Raw genomic sequence first — 12,431 nt, forward strand, 5'->3', positions numbered from 1 at the left:
TTCCTGAGTTCAAATCTGGCCTCAGACCCTTACTAGCTGTGTGAACCTGGGCAAGTCACTTAACCCTGTTTGCCTCAGTTTCCTTATCCGTACAATGAGCTGGAGAAGGAAATGGCAAACCACTCCAGTATCTTTGCCAAGAAAAACCCCAAATGAGTGTAACAACCAGCATTAATAATTATTGTAAATCTAGAGACTCCCCCAAAAGAAGGCATGAGTAATTGTATTCGATCTGGGACTGACAGGGAAATAATGAATTTTCCAGTAAAAACTACATGATTACCTGGAACAGGGGTTAGACTTCAGGACAATCCATGAATTTGAATGGGGGGGGGGAATGTATCTTTCTTTTCATTAACTTCTTTTTTTTGCCTTTTGGAATATTTAAAAAAATATTCTGAGTAGGGGGTGGCTAGGTGGTGCAGTGAATAGAGTACCGGCCCTGGAGTCAGGAGGACCTGAGTTCAAATCCTGTCTCAGACACTTAACACACACACACAAAAACTAGCCATGTGACCTTAGGCAAGTCACTTAAATCCAATAGCCCTCCAAAAAGCAAATATATATACATACATACATATATATATATATATATATATATACTGAGTAGGTTCCATAGGTTTCCCCAGATTGCCAAAGGATACATTACATAAACATGCACATGCTTGTGCATGCTCTCATACACACACACACACACACACACACACACACACACAAACACACAGGTTTAGAGCTCCTGACCTAGAAGAAATAAAGCAAGAGACAAAAAGTGGAATAAAATCTCTAGAGGAAAAAATACGGATAATCAATAGCCTAGAAGAGAAACTTAACTAAGAAATGGACTGCCTCCTTTGACCACTTCAGATAAAAAGGAAGTCTGAGTCTCAGCTGCATCTACCCACTGCTACCTTGTTGTTTGTAAAAACGTCTATTTATAACAACCCAATTATTGGAGATAATGTTCCCTAACCTTTCTCTCTCTCGCCCCCTTCCCGACAATATATTCATTTTCCCTTCCATTTCCATTCTTCTTTTACGGTCATTAAGATATAAAAGAATCACTGTTAGACCTTCTGTCTAATTAGACTACCTCTATGAGCCCCTCATGATGACAGAGTTCACAGAAGACACTTGTATGACCTCCCCAGATTGGAACATACACAGTTAATCTTTATTTTTTTTGTTGTTCCTTACAACTGTTAGTTCATGGTTACCTTTTTATGATTCTTGTGACTCCTTTATTTTCACTTCAAAATTTCTATGCAGCTTTGGTCTTTTCATCAGGAATGCTTAGAAGTCCTTTATTTCATTAAAAATCCATTTTTTTCCCCACAGAATATACTCAGTTTTGCTTAATAAGTCATCCTTAGCTGTAAGGATTTGCCTTGTGGAATATCATATTCCAAGCTCTTTATTTCTTTCATCTGGTGACTGCTAAATCTTATGTGATCCTGATTGGGCTTCCTTGGTACTCGAATATTTTTTCTTTCTGAATGCTTGCAGTACAGACACATACATGCATATGTACACAAATATATACACATATACATGCATATACACATATATACGCATGCATACATACATACATATACATATACTTTTTTTTTAACCTGGAAGCTCTGCATTTTGGTTATAATGATTTGGCCAGGTTTCTTATATTTTCCAAGGAAGTTGTTTTTGTTATGTGATGTCTTACATTTTCTTCTATTTTTCAGGTTTAAAAAAAAACTTTGTTTTAGTCCTTCCTGTTGTCTTGTGGAGTAATTATTTATGTTTGATCTACTATAATTTTTAGTAAGTTTGGTGTTTGAGCAAGGTTTTGTATCTTTTGTTCCAAGCTATTAATTCCCTTTTCAATTCTTTCTTCCATTACTCTAATTTTCCCCCCAATTTCCTCTTTTAGTGTTATTGCATTAAAAAAAAAACATTTAGGGTTAAAAAATATTCTTGCTTCATCTCTTATAGGAATTTTAGTTAAATTTGGGTTCAAGGTGGTGTGTGTGTGTGTGTGTGTGTGTGTGTGTGTGTGTGTGTGTGTGTTTTGAGACTTTGATTGTAGACACTGTAGAGTCATTCTCTTTTTCTGGGTTTGTTTCTTGGGCATCCTTGTCACCTGAACAGCATTTTATAGTGGAATTCTTTTTTTGTTGTTGGTGGCTTATTTGCTCATTCTAGGATTGGACTCTCTGCACTTCTTGAAAGAACTTCTGGGCTGGTTCTGTCACTTTTTTCTTGGGGTATTGAATATCATTATTCTAGGATCTTATGGGCAGGTCATACTAGGGATCTTCAAATTTTCAGTGCCCCCAAAGTGGTCTGATCCAGGGCAAAGTCTTATGGCTGCCTCTCCTGTTCTGAGCCCTGCAATTAATAGCCCTGGATTTGGGTCTTTGGGGATGCCCTGTTTGGAATTGGACTTTGCCATCATCAGCTAGCTAGAAAGCTCTATTGGTTCAGAGTGAGAGAACTGTAGGCTTCCCTTTGGTCTGGGATTCCCACTTTGCTTATTCATCTACAGGCTTCACACTAGACTAGAAGCCAGAACTGAGACCTTGCTCAGTTCCTGGGCTCCAAGTCACACAGTTGCTGCTTGCTTCTGTACTTGCTTCTTGCTAGGTATACAACATAGGGCCTTTGATTACTCCTTACTATGTAATGCCACCCCCAGACTTAGGTCCCCTCCTCAGTCAGCCCTGGTTCTATGACCCAGAACTAAATAGTGAGTTACAGAGAAGAAATTAGCAATTGTTCCTGCACCCTACATAAGTTTAGGGCCTTTTGTGCTGGATCTGGACCTCTTCTTGCCCTACAGCACAGACACTCCCTGGGCTAGAGTGCTCTGTGATATAAGCTCCTAGCAAGGTCCTTTTTCCAGTGTCCTCTCTGTCTGTCTCCATATGCAGGTCTGAAATAGAAGCATAACTCATTTTTTTCTTGGATTTTGAAAATAAAATTTTGGTTCAGTGCATTTTCTAGATCTGTTTGCTGTAGTTTTTGGAGGGGAGTTTGTTATGTTTCTTCCTGCTACTCAACCATCTTGGCTCTTACCCAAGAATGCCTCCTAAACAATGAATGAACACATTTTGGTATATGAATGTAATGGAACATTATTGCTCCATAAAGACTGGTGAAAGAAATTATTTCAAAGAATCCTAAGTGACATGAACTGGTGTAGAGTGAGATGAATATAATAAAGAGAACAATTTATACAAGGACAGCATCGTTGTGAAGAGAAAGAACTTTAAAGACTTAAGAATGTTGATCAATGCCATGAGTAGCATGGAGTATATTACCCACCTCCTGGCAGAGGATGATGAACACAAGATGCAGAAAGAGATAGACAGTTTTGTACAAGACCACTCTATGGCTTTATTTGAATGACTAAGTGTTTTCTTTCTCTAAATTTTTGAGGTAGCAATAATGATAGCTTCCTTTTTTGGTGTTCTGCTTTGTGTATGGAAATGTTCTTTTTATTGTTAAATTTCATATTAAAAATGAAATTTTTAAAAAGGAAATATGATAGGTTGTTTGACATCCATAAAGATTCTACAGAATTAAAATGGGAAGCTGGGAACTAGGAAGCCAAAACTTTAGTGATCTGAGCCAGTGGTCTAATTCTGGGTTAGAGAGAGATGCAATGAGTGAAGAAGTCCTGCTCCAGTAGCTCATCCTGTACCCCTATGTTATTGATAAAAACTGCAGCAGGTTCTGCTTAAATGGTCTTTTACTAGAATCCCTAAGCTTCACTTCACCTGCTCTCCAAGAGGAAGCCTAGCTCATTATGGAGACACTCATCATTATCAAATTGACCAACAGAAGCCCATAAAACAATGAAAAATAGAAAATGGCCCTCAGTCCTATGCAGCTCTCTTCCTGTTTTTAAACATAATTTTCATTTTATTTTACTTTTTAAAAACTTAATTAATTGATTTTTAGTTTACAACATTCAGTTCCACAAGCTTTTGAGTTCCAAATTTTCTCCTCTTTCCTCTTCCCCCATGGAGGCATGCCTTAGGTTCTACAAATACCTTCACATTAAACATTAGTCAAGTTGTAAAGAAGGATTGTAAGCAATGGAATGAACAATGAGAAAGAAGGAACAAAACAAAATAAAAGAGAGAGAGAGAGCAAATAGTTTGTTTCAATCTTTCCCTGGATGTGGATAGCCCCTTACATCATGAGCCTTTTGCAGTTGCCTTATCACCTTGCATTTCTGAGAGGAGCCCAGTCTATCAAAGTTAATCATCACAGATACAATGTCTCTGTAATTGAGTACAGAGTTCTCCTGGTTCTGCTCTCCTCACTCAGCATCAGTTTATATAAGACTCTCCAGGTTATTATGAAGTCCGTCTGCTCCTCATTTCTTATAGCACAATAGTATTCCATTACATTCATATACCACAATTTACTTTACTCTTTTTCAAAGAATAGTATTTATTTTCTCCTGTCTTTCCCTTCTCCCATTTAAAAAAAAAGGAAAACAGATCTCTTGGAAAAATATAGATAGTCACACAAAATAAATTTCTGCATTAGACCTGTCCAGAAGGTATGGATAGATTGGTTCATCCTGGGTCCTTTGGGATTGTAGCTGACCATTGCATTAATCAGAATTCTGAAGTCTTTCAAAATTGTTTATCTTTACAACATTGTTGTTATTGTGTAAGTTGTTCTCAATTTGTGCTCTTTACCTTTCACTAGTTCAAAACAAGTCTTCCCAGGTTTCTCTGAAACTGTCCCTTTCTAAGTTCCCTTTTCTTTCACAGTAACAGTTGTATAGGAAAAGGCACTATACAATCGCAAAGTTTTAAAATCATGTGTAAACATTTATTGATGTTATAAATGGGAAGTTTTTGTCCAACAATCAAGATGAAATGAGACTAGAGATTATAATGTGTCAATCAATATTGACACATTATAAATGTTCGACCACTAGGCGGGGCTGTTGCCCCTAGCCTGAGCCTATTTATAATTAAAAGCCATGCATGTGGTAATCCTATGCTCAAGCTAGTAGCTCCATCTAAAATTTTGAAGATAGCTCCTGGGCATTTCTAAGTTTTCTGTGGTTACCAGAGAAATAGTGACTTCTTTTCTTCAGCTATTCCTCTTTCTGGGTTGCAATTCCCCTCTCAGTCTAAGGGGTGTGGTCAGTGTGGATTCATCTAATCATAAAAGCTCTTAAACCACCATCCTACTGTGTAAATGCCTCTCCCTTCTGCTGTCACTGAGTCTAGGCACAGCAAGGGATAACTGATACTTCCAATGACCCAGGACTACTGATGAACTCTAATAATATCTTATAATGATGTCATAGGGCTAGACCTGCTAACATTGGTCTCCTAGCCTGATGGCTGCTGCTCTTCTGATCACTGCAGGATGTTTCTCCAACTTGTTGTTGGATGTTGCTCTGCCTGACAAAGTTTCTTCCAGATGTGGCTGGACGTATATTCTCTACAGTTGACTGTAGCTTCCACCAACTCCATCTAAATCTTTGGCTAGGGTGCTATCATGCTCTTTTAGTTTAAGGTTTATATTAGGAATTTTCCAGTTCATTTTTTAAGGCAGAAAAACCGTTCCCTTAGGGTGGGCACAAAAGTCTCTCTTTTCTTTTTTCCTTAGAGTCTCAGCTCTGGGGCTTCTTAAGACCTTAACTGCCAAAATCCTTACAACAAAGAGTCAGTTTGACTTAACTAGCTATTGCCTATACACTTCTTCTTTTCTGTAGACCCTTTTGCCTGCCTAGTCCAGCTTTGAAGTCTCTCAGAGACCTCACAGTATATTGTGGTGATTATTCTACATATTTTCCATTTTCATCTATGAAAAAGAAAAAAATAAACTAGGTAATTATTTGCCTAATAATTACCAAATGGTTTTGGGTATTTTTGGGTTCCCCAGTTTTTTTAAACCTAAATCTCTTCCTTCCCTCATGTCAATGAAAAGAGGGAGAAAAAATCAGATCCATCCATAGGAGAGCCAGTAGTATAAGCCAATGTTCAGACATTGATGGATACAGGGAGCAAGGAATGTTCTCACAATGTGTTTAATATCAATAGATCAAATAAGTGCAATAAAGAAGGAAATAGAGAACTTGTTTTAAAGTCCCCCCCCCCAAAAAAAAACCCTAAAAGTATCAAAAGGTGAGGAAACTAACTTGGGAAAAACTGCCATCATAAACAAGCTCCATGAGGGCTGAGACAATGCTTGACACACAGTAGATGTCCAATAAAGATATTCATGATTAATTGGTTGATCTAGTCTGGAAAATAGGCTGATGAAATAATTGATTGTGGAATTTAAAAAAACTTCAAAACTAGTTAAGTCAAGGGTTATTGTGTGTAGGTTATTACTTTGTTTTTATCCACATGGGCCTCAACAAGTAGAAATGATCTTAAATTTGATTCAGATGCAAAATTAAGAACTTCCTGCCAGCAGGTTACAGAAATACAGAATCACAAGGTCTAAGAACTGGAAGAGACATCAAAATCCATCTAGTCCAACCTATATTTGTACAAGAATTCTTTCTACAACATCTGCATATAGTCTTCTGGTCTTCACTTGAAGGTAGTAAAGGGAAACTCACTACCTCTTAAAGTAGCCCATTCTGTCTACTTCCCTTTGAAATTACCTTCCATCTTCTTTGCATATATGATTTATGCACATGGTTATTTGCATTCTGACTGCCCCATTAGAATGCGAGCTTCTTCAGCACCAGGACTGCACTTTTACCTTTTTTCTTATCACAAGTGCTTAGCACAGTGTTTGAAACATAGTAGGTGATCAATAAATGCTTGTTGATTGACTTGACTGACTTGATTGATTAATCATCTGGGAGCATTTCCTTAGATTAAGCCCAAATTTGCCTCCTTACAACCTCTGTCCATTGGTCCTGATTCTGCCCTCTGCAGTAAAATAAAACAAGACACTTCCATACAACAATCCTTTAAATACCTGAAGGTATTATAATGTCCCATCTAAGTCTCCTCTCCTTTAGTCTTCAATCGATCTTTGTATATAATGGCATTCTTGTTGCCTTCCTGTGGGAGCCCTCTAGTTTATCAAAGTTCTCCTTAAAATGTGGTGCTCAGGACTACACATAATATATTTTAGGTGTGGCCTGATAAGGGCAAAATTGTGAGACTATTCCCTTCCTAATCCTGGACACTATGTTAAGCTTATAAGAACACATTAGCTTTTTTGACTGCAATATCTCCCTATTGACTCACGTTAATTTTACGATCCACTAAAAGTCTCCAGATCTTTTTCAAATGACCTACTACCTCACTATGCTTCTCTCATATTACATGTGTGAAGTCGATTATTTTTAACCCAAGTGTAAAAAGTTGCATTTATCTAATAAGTTTTATCTTTACTGTCTCTAAGCTGGTGATCCTACCTATTCTGCCCCAAACTCTCTGTTGACCTCCAATCTCTCATCTCCAACTGTTTTTCAGACATATTGAACTGGTTGTCTAGTAGACATCTTAAACTCAGTATGTCCAAAACAGAATCATTATCTTTCCCCCCTGAAATGCTCTCCCTTTCTACCTATTACTGTAGAAGGCAACACTATACTCCCAGCCCCTCAGGCTCACAACCTAGAAGTCATTCTTATCTCCTCACTGCCTTTTACCCCCCATATCCAAGCTGTGACCTTTGCAATAACTCTCTGATACTCTCCCCTCTCTCCTCTGACACAGCCACCACTCTGGCATAAGCCCTCATCCTCTCTTGCCTTGATTACTGTAATAACCTATTGGTGGGTCTGCCTACCTCAAGTCTCTCCCTTCTCCAATCCGTCTTCCATTCAGCCACTGAAGTGATTGTCTAGTGTGTGTCTGGCTTCTTATTGCCTCCAGGATCAAATGCAAAATGTTCTGTTTGGCATTCAAAATCCTCTGTTCTGCCTACTGTGCTCCCTGTCTTTATCAAATAAAATCCTATCTTTTATTGGAAGTCTTCCCCAACATCCCTTAATTCCAAGGCCTTCCCTCTGTTAATTATTTCCTATTGATCCTTATTTTGCATATATTTGTTTGCATGCTGTCTCCCTTATTAGATTGTAAGTTCCTTGAGGGCAAGGACTGCTTTTTGCTTCTTTTTATATCTTTTAATATATACAGTCCACACACACATATGATATGTATAAATTGGATAAATTGTTGTTGGATAAACTATGCTGGTTCTGTTTATTTTGCATCAGTTCATACAAATCTTTCCAGATTTTTCTGAAACCATCCCCTTTATAGTACAATAGCAATCCATCATCAATTGTTCAGCCATTCCCCAATTGATAGGTACCCTGCAGTTTCCAATTCTTTGCTACCACGAAAAGAGCTGCTGTAAAGATTTTTTTAATCTATTGGTCTTTTACCTCTTTCTTTGAACTCTTTAAGATATAGTCCTAACAGTGATATCACATGGTCAAAGAGAATGCACAGTCTCATAGCTTTTGGGCACAGTTCTAAATTTCTTTCTAGAATGGCTGGTCTAGTTCACAGCTCATCAAAGATGCATTAATGTATCTGCTTTTCCAAAATCCCTCCAGCTTTTGTTTTCTTTGGGGGGCAGAGTCAACTTGACCAATTGGATGAGTGTAAAGTGGTACCTTAGAGTTGTTTTAATTTATATTTCTCTAATTATTAGTGATTTAATTTTTTTTAATATGACCATTGATAGTTGAGATTTCTGCCTCTGAAAATGCCCTAGTCATATCCTTTGACCATTTATCAATTGCTTCTGTATTACAGTTGAGGGCACCATCATTCTCTCAGTCACCCACACTCACAACCTAGATTTTATCTTTGACATCTCACTCTCTCACCCCTCATATCTAATCTGCTCCCAAATCCTGTACATTCTAGCTTTGTAACATCTCTCATCTATATCATTTCTGACTCTGCCACCACTCTGATGAGAACCTTCATTACCTGACGCCTGAATTATAGCAATGGTGTTCTGGTTAATCTTCCTGCTTCAAGACACTTCTCACTCCATCCTCTGCTAAACTATCAAAGCACAGCATGTCGTCATCCTAGTCAATAAACTCATGTGGCTCCCCAATACCAGCAGAATCAAATATAAAATATTCTCTTTGGCTTTTAATGCCCTCAACAACCTTGCCCCTTCTTATCTTTCCAACTGTCCTATGCCTTCCTTACCTCTAGTGATATATTATTGTTGTTTTCTTGCTAGTATTTTATTTGAAATTTTTACATTAATATTCATTAGGAAATGTTTTAGCTCTTCCTGGTTTAGGTATCAGCACCATATTTGTGTTGTAAAAGAAATTTGGTAGGACTCCTTTGGCTATTTTTCAAAATCATTTATATAGTATTAGAATTCATTATTTGCTTTTGAGGTAGGATGTCTCGGGTTGGAATTGCAGTAGCCACCACAGGCTGGGTATCACCACTGATCTTGACCTACTCCATTTCTGATCCAAGGTGGTTAGGCCCCCTTTTGTCAGTCTGGTGGTTTACCTACCCCCAGCAGTTTACCATATTTGTGCCAGCCTTAGTGTGCATAGCCAATCAGCTTTAGCCCTGTTGCAGCTTAAAACTCACAAACTCAAGGAATCCACCAGCTTGACTCCCTAGTAGCAAGGATTATGGGTGTTGATCACCATTCCCAGCTGATTCCCCACATTTTCACCATCTTTCCCTAATACCTAGAATTTTCTACACCCTTGTCTCTAACTCTAGGTTTATCTGGATTATTTCAAGTCTCCTTGAAATTCCTACCTTCCATTAGAAGCTTGTCATAGTTTTCTTCAATACTTAAGCCTTCCCTCTGTGATTATCTGCAGTTTATCCTGTATTGCTATTTTCATTCATCTTTGTTTTTGAAGAGAATCAGTGACATCACAGATGATGCCTTGACTTGCTTATGAATTGGATTTAAGTGAGGCAGAGTCACACACAGTCATCAGCCTCACTCTCTCTTCCAGAGTCATTGAAGTCCAGTGGCAGGACAAAAGTCAAGATGTGTGGTAATGGTTTGGGATGCAGTGAATGATTTTGGTCTTCAATGTCTAACTACGGTCCAAGTGTTCCATAGTACCTGCTTCAGCCACCTTCATGGCTGTTGGAACAAATAGTTCTTATCCATCCATTCTGATGAGGGAAGTCTTCACGTGATTGGGGTAGACATCCCCCCAAATCCTCAACAGCTTGAGGTCTGTTGGTTATCTTAAACCGGTTTATTCTGGCTTCTGAGATGGTTTTGCTGGATTGCAGTCACTGCATGCTACAGTTTCTTGGAGCCACAGGTGAGAGTTAGGTGAAGATGGACAGCAAAGGTGGATAATCAGTCCTGAAAAGAGCTCAGTTAGCCCCCCCACCAGAGGTGCTAGTCCTGCTGGACATCTCATACACCCCTATGCTGTATATATCTTGTTTTTATATACTTGGTTGCATGTTACCTCCCTTGTTAGACTGAGGACTCCCTGAGAGAAGGGATTGAACTTTGCCTTTCTTTGAATCTCCAGTGCTTCACATAGTGCCTGCTTAATAAATCTTTTTTTTTTTTTTGGCAAGACAATCGGGTTTAAGTGACTTGCTCAGGATTACACAACTAGCAAGTGTCTGAGGCAAGATTTGAACTCAGGAAGATGTGTCTTCCTGACTCTTCCAGGCCCAGCTTTTTATCTACTGTGCCAACTAGCTCCCACAGATATTCAATAGCATCATTTTAATGGTATATTTTGCAAAGGAGCAAAGTCAAACTCACTGGTCCAAAATTCAGACTCCACTATTTTTCCTTCTTTGAAAATCAGAACAATTCTTTTCCTCCTCTGCATTAGGTCTCCAGTTCTACGTGACTGGAGAGCCCATCCCTAATACTGGCTCACTGATCATAGCTATAAGTTCTTTTAGTACCTTGGGATGTGGTTCACTGGTACCATGACTTGCACTCATTGGGAACAGCTTGGTGTTTTCTTACAATATTCTCCCTTATCTTGGATTTCAATTCTACAGTGATCATTTTTGTTCTGTTCTTTTCAGTCCACAGGATTTGGAACGAAAGAACTCAACAATCAATCAATCAATAATCAACAAGCATTCAAGCATTTACAATGGGCCAGGCACTGTGCTAAGTGATGGGGGCACAGGTTTAAGCAAATATAAGAGGTGATGAAGACCTGAACTAGGGTGGTGGCTGTGATAAGGGAGAGTAGAAGGCATCTGTAAGAAATTGCAGAGAAAGAAATCACAAGAGTTGGCCACTGGCTGGATATGTGAGGTGAGAATGAGGAATTGAAGTTGCTAAGCTGGGAGACCAGGAGTATGGAATATTACTTCAGAGTAACAGGAAAATTGGAAGAGGGTGGGTTTGAGTAGAAAGATAATTTGTGTCTATAGGATATCCAATTCAGAATTCCAAGAGGTAGCGATGTAGAAATGAAACAGAAACTACAGCCATATAGGCAGTATGTTTTAGTTTTACATTAAAGAATACTAGAAGTTGTTAATGCCACAGGAAGTAGTGACAGAGGATTGAATATCCCATCTTCAGACAGTGTAGAAACCAAGGAGACAACTGCAGTCCCCTGTATAGAATACACCATTTGTATTTCTACCATGGCCAGATAATAGAATCACAAAGAGCAAGCTGGTCTCCCTTCTAGGAAAGAAGACAAAAGGACTAGAAATGCCCCTTTCTAGACTCCAGATTATCAGGGAGAAGGTAATGTTCTTTCTTTAAAAAATAATGGAAGAAAATCAATATCTGAAAAGACAAGAGGAAATCCTGACCTGAGCTAGAAGGTTGGAACGTAGAAGGTTCCACAAAAAAGGAGTAAGAGAAGGACCATTGAACCATCAGAGCTAAGTGAAAGTTAAAAGACTCCTTTTGAAAAGTGGGGAGCAAGCACCAGAGGAAGAAGTAACTGTTTATTCTCCAAGGAATGATGATGGGGAGTCATAGGTGGCATTAGGAGACAGGTCATACAGGACTGATTAGAAGAAAAAAAGGAGAGTGGAGGTAAATGCCCCAGTATCCTTTGTCTATTGTCTTTGTTGTTGAATTGTTTCAATCACGTCCAACTCTTTGTGACTTCATCTGGGGTTTTCTTGGCAAAGATACTATAGTGGTTTGTCATTTCCTTCTCCAGCTCATTTTACAGATAGGGAAACTGAGGCAAATTGGGTTAAGTGATATGGGTCACACAGCTAGCAAGTTTCTCAGGCCAAATTTGAACTAAGGAAGATAAGTCTTCCTGATTCCAAACCTAGTACTCTATTTATTGTGTTACCTAGCTACCCGATATTATATGACAATGATCTCTGTTGCCTCAGTCCCCATCCCTAGAATCACCTTGGGCTATGATAGGTTTCACTTTATCTTGCCCAGAGCTAGGCCCTTCACCTTACTTCCTGGGTATCTCCAGACCATGAACTTGGACTCTGATCCTGAAACCACCAAGGGCTATGATA

Source organism: Petaurus breviceps, unplaced genomic scaffold (assembly GCF_028583685.1).
Source record: "Petaurus breviceps papuanus isolate PSGF00001 unplaced genomic scaffold, PetGlider_PUasm1.0 126, whole genome shotgun sequence".
NCBI lineage: Eukaryota > Metazoa > Chordata > Mammalia > Diprotodontia > Petauridae > Petaurus > Petaurus breviceps.